The sequence below is a fragment of the Pan paniscus genome, chromosome 14 (assembly GCF_029289425.2).
Source record: "Pan paniscus chromosome 14, NHGRI_mPanPan1-v2.0_pri, whole genome shotgun sequence".
Classification (NCBI taxonomy): domain Eukaryota; kingdom Metazoa; phylum Chordata; class Mammalia; order Primates; family Hominidae; genus Pan; species Pan paniscus.
In genome coordinates, this window is record NC_073263.2 from 74,037,116 (window position 1) to 74,056,969 (window position 19,854).

General features: G+C 38.7%; 1 non-coding gene across 1 annotated transcript; it reads right to left on the reverse strand.

Annotated features, from left to right (window-relative positions):
* Nucleotides 1–3,398: 3,398 nt before the first annotated feature.
* LOC112436922 (small nucleolar RNA SNORA68) lies at nucleotides 3,399–3,508 on the reverse strand. Its single transcript, XR_003025590.4, has one exon. It is a non-coding gene; the product is annotated as a small nucleolar RNA SNORA68 (small nucleolar RNA).
* Nucleotides 3,509–19,854: the final 16,346 nt, after the last annotated feature.

The window sequence follows — 19,854 nt, forward strand, 5'->3', positions numbered from 1 at the left end:
TTAAATGAATGTATGCTAAGCCAATCATTCTCCTTAGGCCTAAAGTAGGTTTGGGTTTTTTTTTCTCTTAAATGAAGAATGCTTTTCTTTTTCTTTTCTTGTTTTCTTTTTCAGATGCACCTGTTACATTTTTACCACCACATATCAGGCCCAGTTTTATGTCCAAACAATCTTCTAGGCATTTTTGAACATCTGCTATCATATTTGGTCTCCTAATAAAAGAATTATAAGGGACCCATGGGTGTAAAGGTCACAATTTTGTGGCTTCAAAAATAGGAAATAGGACACAAGTGATCCTGACAAGTAAATCGTCCAAATGCAGCTACCTTGGAGATACGGTGCCCAGTGGAAATAGCACTGTGTTTGTATTTAGAAAAACCTGGAGTCAAATCCTAACCACCATGCCCTATCCCCACCCCCATCTCCCTGGTTCTTTTCCCAGTTGTAAAAAGATGTAAACGCTACATTTTTGTTTGTTTGGTATCTGTTAGCTCTACTTCCTCTCTATCTGATGGCACCTTCATATTGCACGACATTACATACCATGCGCATTTTTTTCTGTTATATTCTAAGCTTTGATAGCAATTGTATTAATGACATAGCTCTATAAAAATTTTAAAGGTTATTATGTAAAGAAATCACTATGGATGAGGAGAGAGCTTTCTGATAAGCTCCAATTTTAAAGAAACATATTCAACAAGGTAAAGGAGAGATGGCTGTCAAAGACTAACAAAAGGACTTAAAAAAGCATTCATAGGTTCAAGAAGGTCTAGGAGGAATAAGCCCACTGCTTAAGACCTTTGGAAACTTAAACTCTTCAATTTTGCTTCTGTCATTGTGAAGAGAAGGATATCAACACTAAAAACAATTGCTTCTGATGTTAGAGTTCTGTGATTCTATGATTCGTACTCTGTCATTGGTTCCAACACAGTGCCTGCCACATAGCAAACACTCATTGGAATGTAGAATGAATGAATGACCAGGATTAACATTTTCAGAACTGCATGGCTTTAAAAACATACAAATTTGGGGAAATATAAGTTACATTAAGGAGGTATCAAATACAATTAAAGCTTAGAAAACCAAAGAGGCCTTAGAACAATTATCTCAGAGAAATGACACATCCAAAGAGGAAAGGAAAAATTCTAATTGATAGGACAAATATGATTTTAACATCAGAAGATTCTTTCAAAGAGATCATATATCCACATGTGTAATTTTAAGAAAGGTAGGCACAGATAAAATCAAAATAACCCCATCTACCTCTAATTATACCAGAAATATCTCAGTTCCTAAATCTGATTTCTTATGGTCTTATGGTTATAGTTACATTTTGCTTTATACTCTTCTCCCCATGAGATACAAGAAATTATATCTATAATTGCATTGTATTGTTGGTATTTACTGCATCAAGTCTTCAATTTACTGAGTAAACTAGCAAATTAAATGCTAAGCTTCTTTTTTCCAAATAAATATTATTCCATTTACTCCAAATATATCAAATATGCATTCCCACAGGGAAAAAAAATAGAAAAAAGTTCCCAGAAAGCTGAGTGGAAATTTGTGATGAGGGAGAAGTTAAAGACTAGCTTCTCCCCATGACAAAAACCTTGTCCTAAGCCATTAGAAACTTGTAGAACCAGCAGTTCACTCTTCAGGTCAACCAAGCATTCTTAATGCTGTTTTGCATTTCTTTTGGCAACAGGCCACTGCATTTTAACATTTGACATACTCCTTGCCTTTTGCCTAGCCCTGTAAGTAACAGGACGTTTTTCTGTGCCTGGAAATCAATTCTGTTCTCCTCCCATTCTATGACTCAGATAATAAGATACTAGGAGTCAGTCAACAATCTCACACTTCTACCCTTCACACTGCAACCTGAAAACTGAAACTACAACTGTAACCACAACTAAAGTTGTACTGCAACCTGAAAGCTATAACTTCCATGTTAATATAAAACAATTCCTATTTTTAAAGTCTATAAATTAACATTTTTTGCTTTATTTGAAATGAAAAAAATTAAATTTTATTTATTTTAGAGAAGAATGAATTAAAATACAAATAGTATAAGAAGAACAAATTAAAATGAAAAATCCACCAAGTTTTAGCAGGTTGATACATATTCAGCATTGTGGAAAACTCTCTGAAGATATTTCTGTCTTAATGTTTAGTATTTTAGGAGCTCTTCCTCTGTGTAAGGTATGGTAATTGGTGTCATGAGGAAGATAGAAGAAATGTCTCTGCCACATGAAATATATAATCTAATTGAAGAAACAAAACCATTGAAAGGTTTTTAAGTTGCACGGCATAACAGAATTATATTCTCGGAAGTAGAGGACTTGTTAAATGAATGGGACAGGCAAAAAATACTAATTCAGAGTTATAATTAAGAGCACACAGCATCACTTGGGCTGGACTGAATTTGGAAGGCTTCACAAAGAAGAAAGGACTTGCACTGTGACTTGAATGATGGATGGGATTTATGGAGGCAGAGAGAAAGGAGTGCATTTCAGGCCAGCAAAATTGGTTTAAGCAAAAGCATAAAATTAGAAAAGTTCAAGGCAGGTTAGGGCAGAGTTTAGCTGGAGTACAAAGACAGGAAAGTGAATAGTTAGAGCTGTCTGCAAAGGTTGCAGTGATGGTCAAGGTCTTACACTGTCAGAATAAGCCATTTGGACTTCTGGTAGGCTGTGGGGAGTCACTGAAGTCTTCAAGTAGGAGAATGACAAGATTGAAGGAGTGCTTTATGACCAACTTGTCAGCAATATGAATGATGAATTGGCAAAAAAAGAGACTACAAGTAGGATGAATAATTAAAATTAAAAAGCTTCTATAATAGGAGAAATGGGGAAGATGATAAGAAGCTCAGCAAGAATGTTGGTACCAGTAGAAGGGAGGATCAGGGAAAGAAATGGAATCAGGAAGCATTTGTGTGATGGTGGATTTTGTTTTTGGCATTCTTGAAGAGTTTATTTGGGCAGACCCAGGGTGAGGAGGGCCCTGCACCTAGAAGAAGGTGTTGGATCTCTTGGTGGTGGAGTGTAGCTTGTGCTGGCGATGTGGGACCCAGTAGGACAGTGGGAACTTAATCTTGGATTTATGGAACTGCTTGGTGGGTAGCAAATGGCACTTGCTAGCCAAGATCTCTTCCACCTTCATGATCTGAATCTAGGGGACCCAGGTACAGTGTCGGGCACCCATTCCTTGGTCTGTAGAATGGGGAGGGGACAAGATTACTGCATTCATTAGGCTCTGGGCATTTGGCAAACCTATCAAGTGCCTGCCCAATGACCTGGCACATCCTGTCAGGCACAGCAATTGCCTGAGGACCCCAACTTGGGGCTGACTTGGGGACTAAGTGGCTGCAGCTGCTGGTCCCAGCAGGAACTTGCCACGAGGGGTATAAAACCTCCAAATTCACTTTAAGGGGCATGACCACAGCCCTCTAAAGGTGATGAGATCCTTCAATAGACATTGTGAAGAAATAATTGACAAACAATGGTGACTGGTAAGATCTAGGAGGCGAAGAACATCCATGACATCAAACTTTAGAACCGGAATGACTAAGACAGCGTCTTACATTTGTGTAGCACGCTAAAATTAATCTGCAAAACATGTTCATCCTGGAAATAAAGAAATGGAACCTCTGATAGTAAACATTATCCCCTTGGAGGATGGTACAAAGTGTTCTTTCCACTACCTAGTAGACAATTTAAAAGTGCTGCTAGGTTCATGTTCTCCTGCTCAGCTATGGAACATGGCTCTTTATAGTTCCTCATACTTATACTGAATCGTCCATTCCTCCTTTGATCAAGCATGGATTGAACTGAGCTGGGTGGGGCTCATTCTGGACCATGCAAACCCAGAAATCTGGAATTGAAATCTGGAAGAGTGTCAGCTGTAGGTCCTGGAAGACTCAGGGCTTAGAGAGACATTTGTGGGACTCTATGAAGAGGCTATGTAAATATAATAGACTAAAGAGGGTGTAAGAGGAAGAGGAAAGGAGGGAAGAAAGGAGGAGGAGGAGGTGGAGGAGAAGAAACTGGCAGATATGCAGAGAAAAGCAATGACAAGACACCACTTAAAACTACAGAGGAGGGAGTATCTGCCTTCGTCTGGCTTACTTGACCAGTTGCCTGCTCCCTAGTGAGATCCAGCAGCTCTTCCTGCCTATAGTTCATACCAATACTCTATATCCATCCTCACATGTCTCCTTTTGCTTAACCTAGTTTAAACTGGTATCTGTGTCTTGCAACAAAATTATCCCTGGCAAAGAAAATTCATCCTACTATCTCAAGGTGTCATGAACCGAAAGAGAACAGCCAATGAGAAAGGCTGACTTTAAGAGTAGATAACCAGGGAGAAGGGGTACAGTTTCAAACATATTTATGCATCTAAGTGTGTCATTGGAATTACAGGAGTGAAGCTAGGGCAGCAGTTGCAAACGTTGATTTAGTTGTCAGTAAGTAAAGATGATGGTAGAAATTCTCTTACCAGTGAGCATGGAGTAACAGAAGACAGAGACAGTTGCCAGGAAGGGGAAGAAAATGTGGTAGAAGTGGTCCAAGAGTTTACCAGATTTCCAGGAAAGATCCTTTAAAATGAGATGCAAAAAGGAGAAAAGCCATGCTTACCCTGAGGCATTTTCTTTACCAAAGGAACAAAAAACACATCTCTTTTGAAATAAAAGGGCTTATAAAACAAATTTTATGAAAATGAATAGCTTATTTTAATGAGGGCAAAAGTAAGTAAATGTGGGTTAAATTTCAGCTGTTAAAAGTTAAAGCTTAAAATTTTATTTTGACCATAATCTTTCTATGTCAAATTCTGGAAACATCGTCACATCTGCAATGGACCAGTCTCTTCTCTCACGGAAGCTGAAGTTCATCTTTTTCCATGAACCCTTCCCAGGCAGTAACAGTAAAGTAGTGCAGTCTATGGTCTTAAACACGAAGAACATTTCAAGACTACCCCAAATAAACACATATATATGTTTGAGATGGGGTGTTACTATGTTGTCCAAACTAGTCTAGAACTCTGGGCTCTAGCAATCCTCCTACTTCAGCCCCCTGAGTAACTGGGATTACCAAATAGACATGTTTTTAATTGAATACTAATGTCTTAATTATACTTTCATGCACTATTTTTAAGTCTTATAATATGACAGTTAGGAACAGGTTTGACATGTCATTTGACAGGAATGTTACTGCATCAACAATATTCAGCATGTGCCTGCTATGTGGAGTGGGGCAAGAAAAAAATTAATCAGTTCTAAGAACCTCGAAGCAGGGCTGTTTGATACTCAAGCTTCCAAATTTAGCACCATGCTGGAAGTGCATTTGTAGTTTTGATCCTTAAATAATAGTGCAAGAAACTCTCTAAAACTATTATTACGCTTTACCTAAAGTCCTGGATCTATCTTTAAAAAATAATTTGTTTTCAGCAAGTCTCTAAGAACTGTGTGGAATTCAACTAAATCATGTAATTCTGGTCTGCTACATGTATATTAGGGGAAATGTGTCCTCTTTTAAATACAAATATATTGAACTTGAGCTCAGGGACAGAACAGAAATTTTGTAAATAATATCAGTGTAGTTCTTTTATTTCAGAGGTTAAAAAAGAAGCTGTTTAAACCATAAAATAATCAAAGAGTTAATCTTGTTTTATTATTATAGGAGCAAAACCCACTGGCAACCTTTAACTATGTTAATTTTCAAACTTTCAAGTCCTTACTCAAACCACAAAGCCAGCAAACTAAAGGTAACCAAAGGGGCTGTTTGGTAAAGACAGAAATGAACTATGCCTTTTGAAGTGTTTCCAGGGAAATGTGTTTGGAATATTTAAGTCCCAAGTGAGTTACAAAGGTTATTCATTCACAAGTGAGATAAATTCATAGCTGTCAAATTGTCTGGATTCTCTGTGTGATCACCAGGGCTTCAAATCATTTATTTTTTTCCAGCAAAAGTTCAATATTTTCACAGCTTCAAATTTGATCGTACTTTATAATTTGGAAATAAAGAATTGCTCTCTTCCTCACCTGCTCACTGAAGCAATAAAAGGCTATGAGTATATTAAAGCATTTTTTTCTCTTCCATTGTATTTTATTTCTTTAGTATAAAGTCAAATGTTTCTAAATTGGATGTTTCTACTAGTGAAATAACTGGATGTAATTAACAAAGAGTCCAGTTTTACCAAACATATGGGGTGGGGAATTATTGCAAATATAAATTTTATGGTGTTTTCTATTTGACTGTACTTTCTGGAATAATTGAAAATAAAATAATAGTTCAAAAGCCTCCCTATGTAAGTTTTGCCTTTTTTTTTTTCTCTTTTAAGAACTATCAGAGGGGCCGGGCGCGGTGGCTCACGCCTGTAATCCCAGTACTTTGGGAGGCCGAGGCGGGCGGATCACGAGGTCAGGAGATCGAGACCATCCTAGCTAACACCGTGAAACCCCGTCTCTACTAAAAATAGAAAAAATTAGCCGGGCGTGGTGGCGGGCGCCTGTAGTCCCAGCTACTCGGGAGGCTGAGGCAGGAGAATGGCGTGAACCCAGGAGGCGGAGCTTGCAGTGAGCTGAGATCGGGCCACTGCACTCCAGCCTGGGCGAAAGAGCAAGACTCCGTCTCAAAAAAAAAAAAAAAAAAAAAAAAAAAAAAAAAAAAAAAAAAAGAACTATCAGAGGTAGTTCAGAAAGAGGAAGAATTTTATTTTAATTGCTTGGTAACACTAAAATCAGGATTTAAAAGGAGGGTAAGAATCCTCAAGAAAGACAACAAGGTCGATAAGATACCTCCTAACAAAATACTTCAGAGGAGACAGGAATGAGCTGTGGCTACTGGCCTGGTTAACTTTAGATTCTTTTCAGCTCCAAACGTACGGGAGAGGAGACGGCTCCAGGGAACACTAACCAGGCCTGACCTCCTCTGCTCCCAGAGGAAAACAAGGAGCTCGGAGTGCTCTGAGGCAGAGTGATAAAGCCACGTACTTAATACATACACCTGTTTGGCAAAGAAAGCCAAAGAAAGCAGCTTATAAAAACTGCTCTGTAAGTCCAGACATTGCTGACTGTAGTGAGAAGAGAGAATCATTACCACTCACAATGTCTGACTGATGACCTATTAAGTAGAAAGCAAAATAAGATGTGATCCTTCCCTTCAAGCAACATGTAATATCTTGGGGGAGGCCAAGCATATATTTAAAAAAAAAAAGCTTAGTTACACTTTATAACAGCAAATGTGAAGTAAAGGGGCACGCGCTGGAGTAACAATAATTGCTGGAGGAATTTGAAATGACCCTGAAGGAAGGAGAGCACTGAGCTAAGTGGAGAGGAGGGGAAGGAATTGTAGGCAAAGGAAAAGAAGCCATGAAGTTGTGCAGGTTGGGTTTGAGAAATTATGAATAGACCAGTTAGGTTGCAGCAGAGGACCCATGCAGAGACATAGTGTGATAGTGGGACAGAAGGTTGGGAAGTAGATAAATGCTAAATAAAAGAGAAGTTAAAGGGTTTGGGGCATTGTGCAGAGCCCCTGAAAGCCTTTACTAGAAAGATATCATAAGTGAAGTCGCATTTTTATTTAATTATTTATGTATTTATTTGAAAGAAGGTCTCACTCTGTCACCCAGGCTGGAATGCAGTGGTGCTATCATAGCTTACTGCAGCCTCGAACTCCCGGGCTCAAAGTGATCCTCCTGCCTCAGCCTCCAAGTAGCTGGGGCCACAGGCGCACACCACCAAGCCGAGCTAATTTTTTTTATCTTTTGGTAGAGATGGACTCTCACTTTGTTACCCAGGATGGGATATTGTATTTTTGAAACTACTATTCTGGTATTAATCTATAGGATGGAGAGATAAGGAGACACGTTAGAAGGTTATAATAGACATGAAATGATAATGATTTGGAGTTGAAGTGTGCTAGGAGATGATGGAGGAGATGAATGGCTAAAACTTAACAAGTTTTTAGCCACACTATTAACGTCAGACGCGCTGCTAAGCATTGTAAGATACATGAATATGAAAGAAAGGACTTAAGACTAACAAAAGGTAACAGATAAAGTCAAGTCTAGGATCACTTTCTGAACAATGACATCTTCTGCACACAAGAGAAATATCTTCTTTGATGAATGATGGAATATTTATCCAAATAAATCCAGCATTCAATTAGAGGCTCAATTAAAAGTTCAAGTCATATTCAATTTTCTGTTTGATAATCAAGCAAAATTAGATGTGATCTGAGATATAACAGATATAAATAATCATATATATCTAGTATATATACAAGATTTTGTCCTGTAAAACAATTTACACAAGATTTTTAAAAGATCAAATATTGTTTTTTGATATATTTCCTAACACTGCCCAACTTTAGTTCAGGTGTCTCACACTTCACTAATATTTACAATCTTTCATTGTTTATAAATCAAATATTTTAATGACTTTAAAGAAGGTGGCTTTCAAGAGATCCAATTGTAAATCACTCTGTAAACTGAAAGGACTTTTTGTAATAGGGATTTACTTATATTCAGAAGTTAAAGTCTTACAATAAGGAAAGATCATCTGTCTGTACAGTCTCTTAAGTTCTTTGCTCAAAAAGCTGAGCGAATCTCAATCCAAACAAAAGTGAGAAAAAAAAAAGAATGAACCCATTGTGGGCAACTTGAGTCTGATAGATTTATTAGCTCAAGGTGAGTAGAAATACTATCTTATCTGAAGGCAAGATCACATTTAAAGGGTTGCTTTTAATTTGTAGTTCAAGAATATTATAAAATATTTTTAAAACACAATTATTAACTTTAATTTTTTTCAGGAAATGGGAATGATTATCACTGGACCCAATTTTAAAATATAATTATGAAAAATCATACAATAATGCATATATGATCAAGAAATATCCAAACTAGGTATACTATAAGATACAGTGGACTTGAAGAGTAAAAGTGGGCAGTAAATAACTTATTACTAAAGGAATATGAATAATGGCATAAGTAGAATATATATCTTTTTTTTTTTTTTGAGATGGAGTTTCACTCTTGTTGCCCAGGCTGGATGGAGTGCAATGGTGCGATCTTGGCTCATTGCAACCTCCACCTCCCAGGTTCAAATGATTCTCCTGCCTCAGCCTCCCAAGTAGCTGGGATTACAGGTGCGTGCCACCACGTGGTTTCGTGGTTTCACAATGTTAGTCAGGTTGGTCTTGAGCTCCTGACCTCAGGCAATCCGCCCACCTCGGCATCCCAAAATGCTGGGATTTACAGGCATGAGGCATGGCGTCAGCTCCATGTGATTTCTTTAACTTCTTAAACCTCAGTTCCTTCTCTTTAAACTACACAGATAAAATGCAACAACTTTTTTTGTTGTTGTTGTTAAAAAAAATAAAAAAATAAAAATAATGCATTTAAGCACTTAGTGCAGAATTGGGCCCACAATAAGAAATAAATGAGTTATTATTATTATTATTATATAGAATTAGTTAATAAGTATCTGTAGTTTCCCATGAAATTACCTGTCAGGAGCAAATTAGCTCCTTCTTATTGAATTTTTACTTTTAACATACCCCGCCTGCTATCATAAAATAGTTTGAGGAAGCTTACAATTAAAGATATGTGTTCAATACTGTCATAAAAATATAGATTTAAAAAATTTCACCTACAGTGTAGGAAATGGAAGTGGGTATGATTACTATATTTGAACCCTTTCTGTGTTTCCTGACTGCAAGAGAAGGAACTAAAAATATTAAGTAGTACAAGTCATATTTTTTAAGATAGTTATTCAGGAAGAACAATCAAAATGTAATATATTTGGATAGCACTTTCTAAAATGTTTCTCCCTACAATGTTTCATGTGTTTTTTCCAAAACTTCTGTGAGTCTGCTGACCAGCTATGACACCCAATTTTATATATGAGGAAATTAAGGCCCAGGAAGGTCACAGAGCTAAGAAGAAACAGAGTTAAGACTTGAATCCAAGTTTGGAGAAAATCATACACATGAAAATTAACATAGCTCTGAGCTCCCTGTAAGTAAAGACAAAAATGGGTGTGGGGTGAGAGCATGCCTCCTGATGTTATCTGATAAAATATCTAATAAAAGGAAGCCTTCTTTGGGGCTAGTAGATACCAGCTTTTTCCTTCCACTAAAACTAACAGAAATTAGTAACACAAATATATATTCAAGAGGCTTTCAACCACAAAAGTGAACTGTGATTTTAGTAGAAGTCTTAAACAAATTGCAGACATGTTTATGTTTTTATATGTCTCTGTATTATATAGCCTAAGGGAGTAATTTTAAATTGGTTCTGTGAAGGAATTACTTTTAAACAGCAGATGGTAGGAGCAATACTTTCTAGGTAAATGCTATTCTATCAAGAAAGATTTATTGAGAGCCTACTATGTGCCAGTATCTACGCTAGATAGTGAGTATACAGAGATGAAAGTTATGATGCCTGCCCTCCAAGGTCTAACAGTCCAGTGGTGACATTCAATTGCGATAAAACACTCTGCTCGTGATGGAGAGCTGTGCAAACGCAGAGGCAGTAGTGAATGACAGACCAGCTAAATGTGCAAGATGGCATCAGAAAGTCAAGGACTTGAAACTTCAGAAGACATTTGCCAAGTGAACAAGAGCAGAGCAGGTTTTGCAAAGAAAGGGCATGTGCAAGGGAACAGAGGCAAGAGGTGTAATGGGGTGCAAGGGCTTCCTAGAGACTAATGAGTTCAGTGTTCCTTGAACTTTAATAAGACAGAAGCTCTTATGAAAAAAAAAAAAAAAAAGACAGAAGGTAGGTGGTGGAAGAGAGGTTGAAGCAACACACAGCGGTCAGATAGGGCTGCTTATGCCTTGCAAGGCATGTAGTTTGCCCGTTGAGTAACTGCAACTCACCAATGTCTATTGCACAGGGAATGGACATGCTCTGATGAGGATCCCAAGTATTATGTCAGTCCACTAGATGACCAGTCTGACAATGTGTTAAATTTTCAGATTTTACCAATTTGCCAAAATCATGTTCCTTATATCTATTTATAAAGTTTACAGAGGTTTATGACTTGCCAATTGACTTGTTTTCATTTGGAGTTTGTAATATAGCATTTCAAAGAATGTGCAGTTTGCATCTGATGCTGGGATAGAGAAAAATTAGGCAAATTAGGAGCTATGCTAGGGAGAATAGGCCTTTGCCAGGAAAAGAGAGAAGGATGCATGGCTCATTATGCCAATCCTGGAGAGGAAGTTTCCTGAGGAAGTTGACTTGGGGGAGGTTGAGGCTGAGAAGACTACAGATTCAGGGGCAGAAAGAGAGATTATGGAACCGTGAGAGGATGTTGGGGAGAAGAAATTGGACAAATGGAGGATCAGAGAACAAGGCTAGAATCAGCAAAGGAAAATAAAAGAATGGAGGAGAGAGGACAGGGGTAGGGAAATGTCTGAGGGCCATGGCATCCCACAGCCCCCAGGGACCTACAATCTATACCAAACAACTGAGGTAAATATCTTTGTGGTAAATGGTATATTTGGCAAATTAGACATTCATGAATTTCATTTCCAGTAAATTGACTTTTGGCTAATTGATTTTTTTTTTCTCCAAAAGGACAGGTACCAGTATAGAATATTCAAGAACAGGAGATTTCTAAGACTATAAATGGAAAGAGAAAGTAGAGTCAAAAGAGTTTTTGTTTTTCAAGTGGGAAATGAATACATTCATGCGTGAGGAGAAAGAGTTAAAAATCAAACATACCAAAAAGAGAAAGAGGCCAAGGGTGGTGGCTCACACCTGTAATCCCAGGACTTTGGGAGGCAGAAGCAGGCACATCACTTGAGGTCAAGAGTTTGAGACCAGCCTGGGCAACAGGACAAAACCCCATCTCTACTAAAAATACAGAAATAGCTAAGCGTGGTGGTGCATGCCCATAATCCCAGCTACTCGGGAGGCTGAAGCATGAGAATAGCTATAACTCGGGAGGCAGAGGTTGCAGTGAGCTGAGATTGCACTGCTGCACTCCAGCCTGCATGACAGAGCAAGACACTGTCTCAAAAAAAAAAAAAGAGAGAATATTTTTGTAGCAAGATATTCCAGCTATTATTGCTATAGAGCAAGCTTTCCCAAAACCTAGTGGCTTAATAAATGAAAACATTTATTTTGTCCACAAAGCTATAATTTGGCCAAGGCTTGGCAGTGACAGCTCAACCCTGGCTCCACCCAGGGTCAGCTGGAATGGCTCAAAGGTGAGGGACTAAAATTACTGAAGACTCATTCACTCGTGTCTCGCAGTTGATGCTGGCACTTGTCTGAGGGTCTTAGTTTTTTTCCACATGGTTTTCTCCATGTGACCTCTCTGTGTGGGCTAGAATGCTTCCTCTCCCATTGTGGTTGAGCTGAAAGACAAACATCTAGAGCGAAAGAACCAGGCAGAAGCTAAACACACGCCTTTCTAACCTAGTTTCACCAGTAATACAATGTCACTTCTACTGTATTCACAGGACCATCCAGATTCAAGAAGAGGAAACACAGATGCCATCTGTGATGGTTAGCATTATGTGTCAACTTGATTGGATTGAAGGATGCTTAAATAGCTGGTAAAGTATTGTTTCTGGGTGTGTCTATGAGGGCGTTGCCAGAGGAGATTGACATTTGAGTCCGTGGACTGGGAGAGGAAGACACACCCTCAGTATGGGTGGGCACCATCCAATCGGCTGCCAGACCAGCTAAAACAAAGCAGATGGAAGAAGGTGGGATAAGCCGGCTTGCTGAGTTTTCTGGCTTCCATCTTTCTCCCCTGCTGGATGTTTCTTGCCCTTGGACATCAGACTCCAGATTCTTCGGCCTTTGGACTCTTGGACTCACTCTAGTGGTTTGCCTGGGACTCTCAGGCCTTCGGCTACAGATTGAAGGCTACACTGTCGACTTCTTTACTTTTGAGGCTCTTGGACTCGGAATGAGCCACTGCTGGCTTCCTACCTCCTCAGCTTGCAGATGGCTTATCATGGGACTTCACCTTGTGATCGTGTGAGTTAATTCTTAATAAACTCCCTTTCATATATACACCTACCCTATTAGTTCTGTCCCTCTGCAGAACCCTAATACACCATCCTTTAATAGAAGAATATCAATATCATATTATAAAAAGAATACAAGAATACAAAATAATATATATTCCAAATTGTTGTATTCTTTATATACATCACACATATATATATCACACATATATGTATGTGTGTGTATGTATTTCACCATTTTAGACAAATACAATCTGTTACCCACACTCACTGAAGTGGCTTAAAAAAAATAGCTCCAGAACAGAGATGAAACAGCCTTGCATTGGCAAGAGGATAGTTTTTCTGTTAAGGAGGGGCTAGGCCAGGAATTCAGCTGACTGTGAGCCAATTTAAAGAGAACAAGGAGAACCAAGAAAGCTATGCAAGCCAGGTTTAGGCCTCTCTTTCCCCCCCATCTAAGTTTCAGATGGTATCTTAGTCCTGCAATTCTCCTCCTTTACCTTAAATTCAAGTTCAGGAAATTATAATTTGTTGCATTTTGATGAAAGTTTCCATCACACTTTAAAATATTAATATTCGACCCTGAAGTCTTCCTTTTTATACTATAATTATTAGCAGGTATAAAGGAAGTCCCAGCATAGGTATTTGGAGGATCTAATTTTCACCATTCCATACTGTTCATGGGGAAGAAACAATAAGAGGTTAGAAACTGAGTCAAAAGAAGAGAAAATGTAATAGAAGTTTTATTTTAATTATAGTCTGCCCTGGTCTTTCTCCAGTATCTCCAGTTATCACTATCTGTTGTAGTCTCTCTGAGGTGTGAAATACTTGCCACATCTTTCCAGAAATAAAGAAGAACCATCCTTAAATAATTGCATATTCAATAATGCCTAATGCTTACCACTAAAGTAATGTCAGAATTTACAAATTGCTCACAAGTAGTAACACTGATCTCATTTTCTTTTTCTTTAATGTCTATTGTTCTCACCTTGGAAATTATAAAGAATGTTTTCTAGGGTTAATGATTTCTGGAACATCTCATTTATTTCAGACACATTAGAGTTAGTATCTATTTATTTCTTTACCCCTAGTCCAAAGGAAATTAAATGTTGTAAAAAAGGTAGATAGAATAAGGAGAAATATTATTCTCTATATCCAATAAGCTCAGAGACAAGAACAACCTTTTCTTAACCTGTTGTGGAAGGTCACGGCAAGTAGCCTTGCTAATGGGCAAATTGTTGAACTTTTAGGAAAGGTTTAAAAGCACCGAGGTTTGGAGGGTTGAACTTCCGGAGACCATATAGATCTGCTGGCAGAATTTCTCAGGAGAGTGTGAATGTTAAAAGAGGATTTATGGATGTGACAAGCAGAGCACTTAGAGGGAACCCAAGGGTTTGATGCAACATTTGGCTACTAGAACACCTAGGAAAAGTCTGTACATGATCCTTTTCCATCCTAAGAGGAAAGTTTATTCTACATCAAAAAAGATTAGCAAAATCATTATATCATCTACAAATCTGCTGTGGCTGTCAGTCCCTTTTTTTTCCTGTTATATCAGGGAAAGTATCTCTTCTCAAGATCAATAATCATTCCCTCTGAATGAGATCCAGATCCCTTTCTTTCTCATCTTATTACACATTATTCATCGGCTCTCTTTCTTGTATCTTCAACTTCTCCATCTAGACCAACTCATTCTTACCAGAGCACCAATGGGTTCTAATGTTCTCACATCTTTAAAAACATCATTCTCCTTTGACCTCCTATCTCCCCTTCCTCTTCCAATTGCCACTCCTTTGCTCTCTCCCTGTCATACTCAAACTTCTTGAAAATATTGCCTCCAAACCCTGCATCAAAATTCTTACCTCCTATTCACTCTTCAAACTCCCTGATACTATTTCCATTCCTAAAATCATACTGAAATTAATATTGTCAAGGAGGGCACAACTTTCACCTTGCAAATCTAATTGACTTCTTCTATCCTCATTCTTCTTAAACTCTCACTAGCAGTCAACAGAACTGGCACTCAATCCTCTTTGAAACCTGGCTGCCAGTACTTCCTAGTATCTTTAGCCAGCTTCTTCTACTCTCCTGACTTCCAAAAGTTGAAGTTCTTCTGGGCACTATGTGGCACATCTTCCTGTATACACTCTTTTTTAGGTGATTAAAACTTTCAGTACCATCATTGGGTCAGCAACATCTAAAACATCCATCTCCAGCTTAGACCATTCTGAGGATCCCAAACTCACATACCCAATGGTTTATTTAATATCTCTCCTTCTCCGATTGGATGTCTCATAAACAATCTAAATTTAATGTGCCCCAAACTCAAATTCTATACATTCCCTGCCTCCAAAATGCTCACTTCTTAGTCTTTCCTGTCTCTGAAAATGGTACCATGATCTATTCAGTGTCCACAAACAAGTGTTTGATACTTCCCTCTCTTTCAAACCCACAGCTAATCTATACTCAAGCCGTGTCTGTTCAAACTACATACATGTCTTGGATCACTCCATTGCTCTAGATTCTTTTCTAATTGAAAAAGAAATCACAGAAAATGTTGAACACATTCTCTTCTTTTTCCTATGTACTTTGAATTCCTTGGGAGAAGTCCAGTCTATTTTAAATAAATGATATAAATAAATAAGTTCAATGCAACATATTAACTTTGAAGTTTTGGTTATCAGTGCTTTTCTCTATGGGGAACTCATATGCTGTTTCAAACTTCTAAGCTGATTTTTGAGAGGAAGATATATTTTCTCATAGAACCCCAAGAGACTTGTATCAGAAATGAAGAAATGATTTCAGTTTTTTAAAGTTTCTTATATGGTGTCTTCAAAAAATAAATTTAGTTTTTTGTTCAAAAGATGTCTGAATGTTACTTCATTCTACACAACATAAAATTATATATTAACCTTCACCTCCTGAAACTTTCTGCTGGATAGAATTAAGAGTCATTTACTTGTCCCAAAGTAAAAGCAAGCCCTATGGGTCAAATTCCATCCATCTCTTCCCCTACGGAGGGTGAAGAGATTTTCAAAGAAGGAAAGAAGGGAATGAAGGAAGAAAGGAAGGGGGGAAGAGAAAAGGAGAGGGAAGGAAGAGGAAGGAAGGAAGGAAGGGAGGGAGGGAGGGGAAAAAGGAAAAAAAGAAAAGTTTTATCTAATTAGCTAACCTCAAAAGCTAATAAGATCTTATTTCTTGTCAGTAAGAAATTTGAGAAATGGGATTTAAAAAGAAATAGCTAAGTTCATCTGCCACCATTAGGCATCTGAAATGAAAATAAAAGATTTGACTAATTTATTCAAGTCAAAAAATAAGGATTGCATTCTGCTTCCAAAGCACCATTGTGCTATGAACTGTACAATTCAAGTTCATTGCATGATGTAGAAGTGATCAGATTGAATTGTCTTCATTGTATGCCCTTAATCATAAAGAGTTTGTGTGCCTTTGAAAGAAGAGGAGTTTAGAATAACAAGAGCATGGAGACTTCTTTTATTTTAATGCATTCAGATGACTGAGTCATAGAAACTTGTTGAAGATATTTATTGAGCTGCTACCTCACATGAAGGACTTTTTGGAATTAATAGGCTCTGAGAGACCCAACTTGTCAGACCCCCAGTGGCTCAGAAGATTGTACATCTTTGTGAATATGACAAGACGTCCAAGCACCCTGAACCTGAGACTGCAGGGGAACAAGAAGCATTGCTGATTTTTTCAACGCACGAGTATACAGACTCCATGTGGACATGTGGACTGAGCAGATGGCAGCTGAGGATGGCACTCGCTTCCCATCCCTGAACATTCAGAGCTCAAAATATCCAAAAATTCTGAAGAATTACAGAATTGATGAAAATGACACCATAATTTTAGAAGAGATTCATGGAGTGTAATAAATACAGATCATGCTAATGTCTGTGGTTATCTAGAGATAACATCCAAACAAGCAAATGTCCACTCTATCACAGCATCGCTCAACCCCACAAGAAAAAAATAGGGTGGATTGTGCCCACCTAGAAGATTAAGTATCCCTGGAAATGTAACTTAACTGATATTTAAATCCATTTGATCTCTTTGAAATATTTGGCTCTGAAAGTATTTTTCTTGCTGTAGTGAATTCTGCTGGTGTACTAGCCAGACCCCTTGGCAAGGACTGGTGTGCTCATCCCCTAGTTGGTGTTGTTGTTGACTGTTAATGGCATGGAACTAAAACCTTTTCCAAGTAATTGCCCTCAGCCAAGCAAGAACTGCCTAACCTAGGAGGTTATGCCCCACCCACCCACACTCCTGGGGACAGATCACAGCTAATGACTTCCTGGGGGCAGAGATGGGCTTGTGTCAAGGAACAACTTAATATCACAATTCATGCCCTACACAATTCCTCAGGGAATAGACTAAAGCTAGACTTCATCCAAAACTGCATCTTAGTTTAAGTGCCTTCCACTCCCTATCCCATCACTCACTCCTTTCCTCCTAAGAAAATAAATAATACTCACAAGAATTTGTCTCAAGACCTGCTTTTAGAAAATATGAACTAAAACAGTTGGTGCTAGGAGTGGTCCTAGGAAACAGTTTTAAGGTTAAGATGCTGAAATTGAATTTTTTGCCAGCCAGCTGGACAAAGGGCCCATTACTTGTGGTAGTCAGAGTACTGATGATCCCTGGCAGGTTATAAATAAATTATACTTGTAATGAACTGGGACAGAACATAAGCAAGAGGAAAAACACTGGCTCATGCAACATTTCTGGAGTTTGAGGGGAACAAAGGAAATAATCATTGTAAGAGTTGTGGAATTAGGAGGCTATTGCCATAGAAGCTTTGAAAAAGGAGAAGGGCAGGATCAGGGCAATCAATCACCAATTCAAAGCAAAGTGTTAAAGTGAGAGGACCCCTTTAGAGACATTTAAAGAAACATTCATATGAGATGTCCCAGTGCTAGGGTAAATCCACACATTGTTAAGCTATTGTCTGAAGTTACCTAAACCATCAGGACAATCTACAGGCTATCACTCTGCCCTATTATATTGATGACATCCTGTTATTTATACCTATGAACAAGAAGTGTCAGGTACTTTTTTTTTTTTTTTTTTTTTTTTGAGACAGTCTCACTCTGTCGCCCAGGCTGGAGTGCAGTGGCGTGATCTCGGCTCACTGCAAGCTCCACCTCCCGGGTTCACGCCATTCTCCTGCCTCAGCCTCCCGAGTAGCTGGGACTACAGGCACCCGCCACCACGCCCGGCTAATTTTTTGTATTTTTAGTACAGACGGGGTTTCACCGTATTAGCCAGGATGGTCTCGATCTCCTGACCTCGTGATCCGCCCGCCTCGGCCTCCCAAAGTGCTGGGATTACAGGTGTGAGCCACCGCACCTGGCCAAAGTGTCAAGTACTTTGGATACCTTGGTAAAACACACCAGATAGTGGGAGATAAATACAACATGATTCTGAAGCCTGACTCATTAATGAAATGTTTAGGAGTTTGGTGATCTGAGGCATGCCACGACATTTTTTTCTCCTAAAGGGCAAAATTATTGCACCTTGTACCTCATATCTTAATAAAGATACACACCTAGCAGACGTGACTAGATACTGGAGGGGTAGCATATCCACACTTGAATTAATGTTCTGACCCAGTCATGGGGTGAGGGGAGATACAGAAGGCAGGTACTTTTTGAGTGGAACCCAAATCAAGAAAAGAGTATTAAATCCAATGCAGGCTATGATACAAGTAGCCTTACTATTTGGGCCACATGACCTAGCAGAGTCCAGGTACTAGAAGAATTTGTGCTAGGAAAAGGTATCATGTGGTATCTGTACCAAGCCCCAAAAGTAGGTTCACATGAAGATTCCTGGAGTTCTAAAGCAAGATGAAATCATTTCCAGCAAAGAACTATACACAATGTATGAAGGAGTTCTTGCCATACTGTCAGGCCTTGGTAAAGAAAAAATATCTCACTACAAGATATCAAATCACCATGTAGCTGTAACTACCCAAAATAAGCTGTGTATGTCAAATACACCAAGTCATGTGGTTGAGTGGGATGAGAAGCACCAGGATCAGCCTCAAGCAGGTTCAAAGGTCATAACTAAGATGCACAAGGAGATACACAGATCCTTATATCACTCACCACTGTGACAGTGATGCCCCTTGTTCAGATCACAGCTATTCTTTCATGGGGAGTTCCCTGTAATAGCTGACAGAGGAAGAAATAACCTGAACTTGATTCACAGGTGAGCCAGCCCAGTATATGGGTGCAATCCCAAAATGGATTGCTGCCACAACTACAAAGTGGCTGTGAAAGACGATGGTGAAGGGAAATTCTCCCAGTGGACAGAACTTCAAATGTGCACCTGATCTTCTACTTTGTGTTGAGAGAAAAGTAACCCAAGATAAAGATATACATAAACTCAATAGCAATGATGAATGGCTTAGCTGGTTCAGCAGAGACCTGGGAGGATCAAGATGAAATATTTGGGACAAGGAGATTTGGGAGGAGCCATGTGGGAGAACTTATAGGAATAGGCTTAAAATGTGAAGAACTTTGTATCATATATTATTGCACACTAGAGAGCAAATACTGCACAAGAGGCACTAAATAATCAAATGGAAAGGTTATGCAAGGAAAAAAGACAGAAAGAAGAAAAGAACAGTGATGCCTTAGCCAGTTGTTATCAGCCAAACTCCTTTAGCCAGCCTAATAGTTGCACAATGGGCTTATGGAGAGACTAGTCATGGTGACAGAGATGGAGGCAATGCACAGACTCTCTTTAATCAAGGATGATCTAGCTTCTGCTGCTGCTGAATGTCTGATCTGCTGGCAGCAGAGACCAATGTTAGGCTTCTAATACAGTACCACTCCTTCAGGGCACT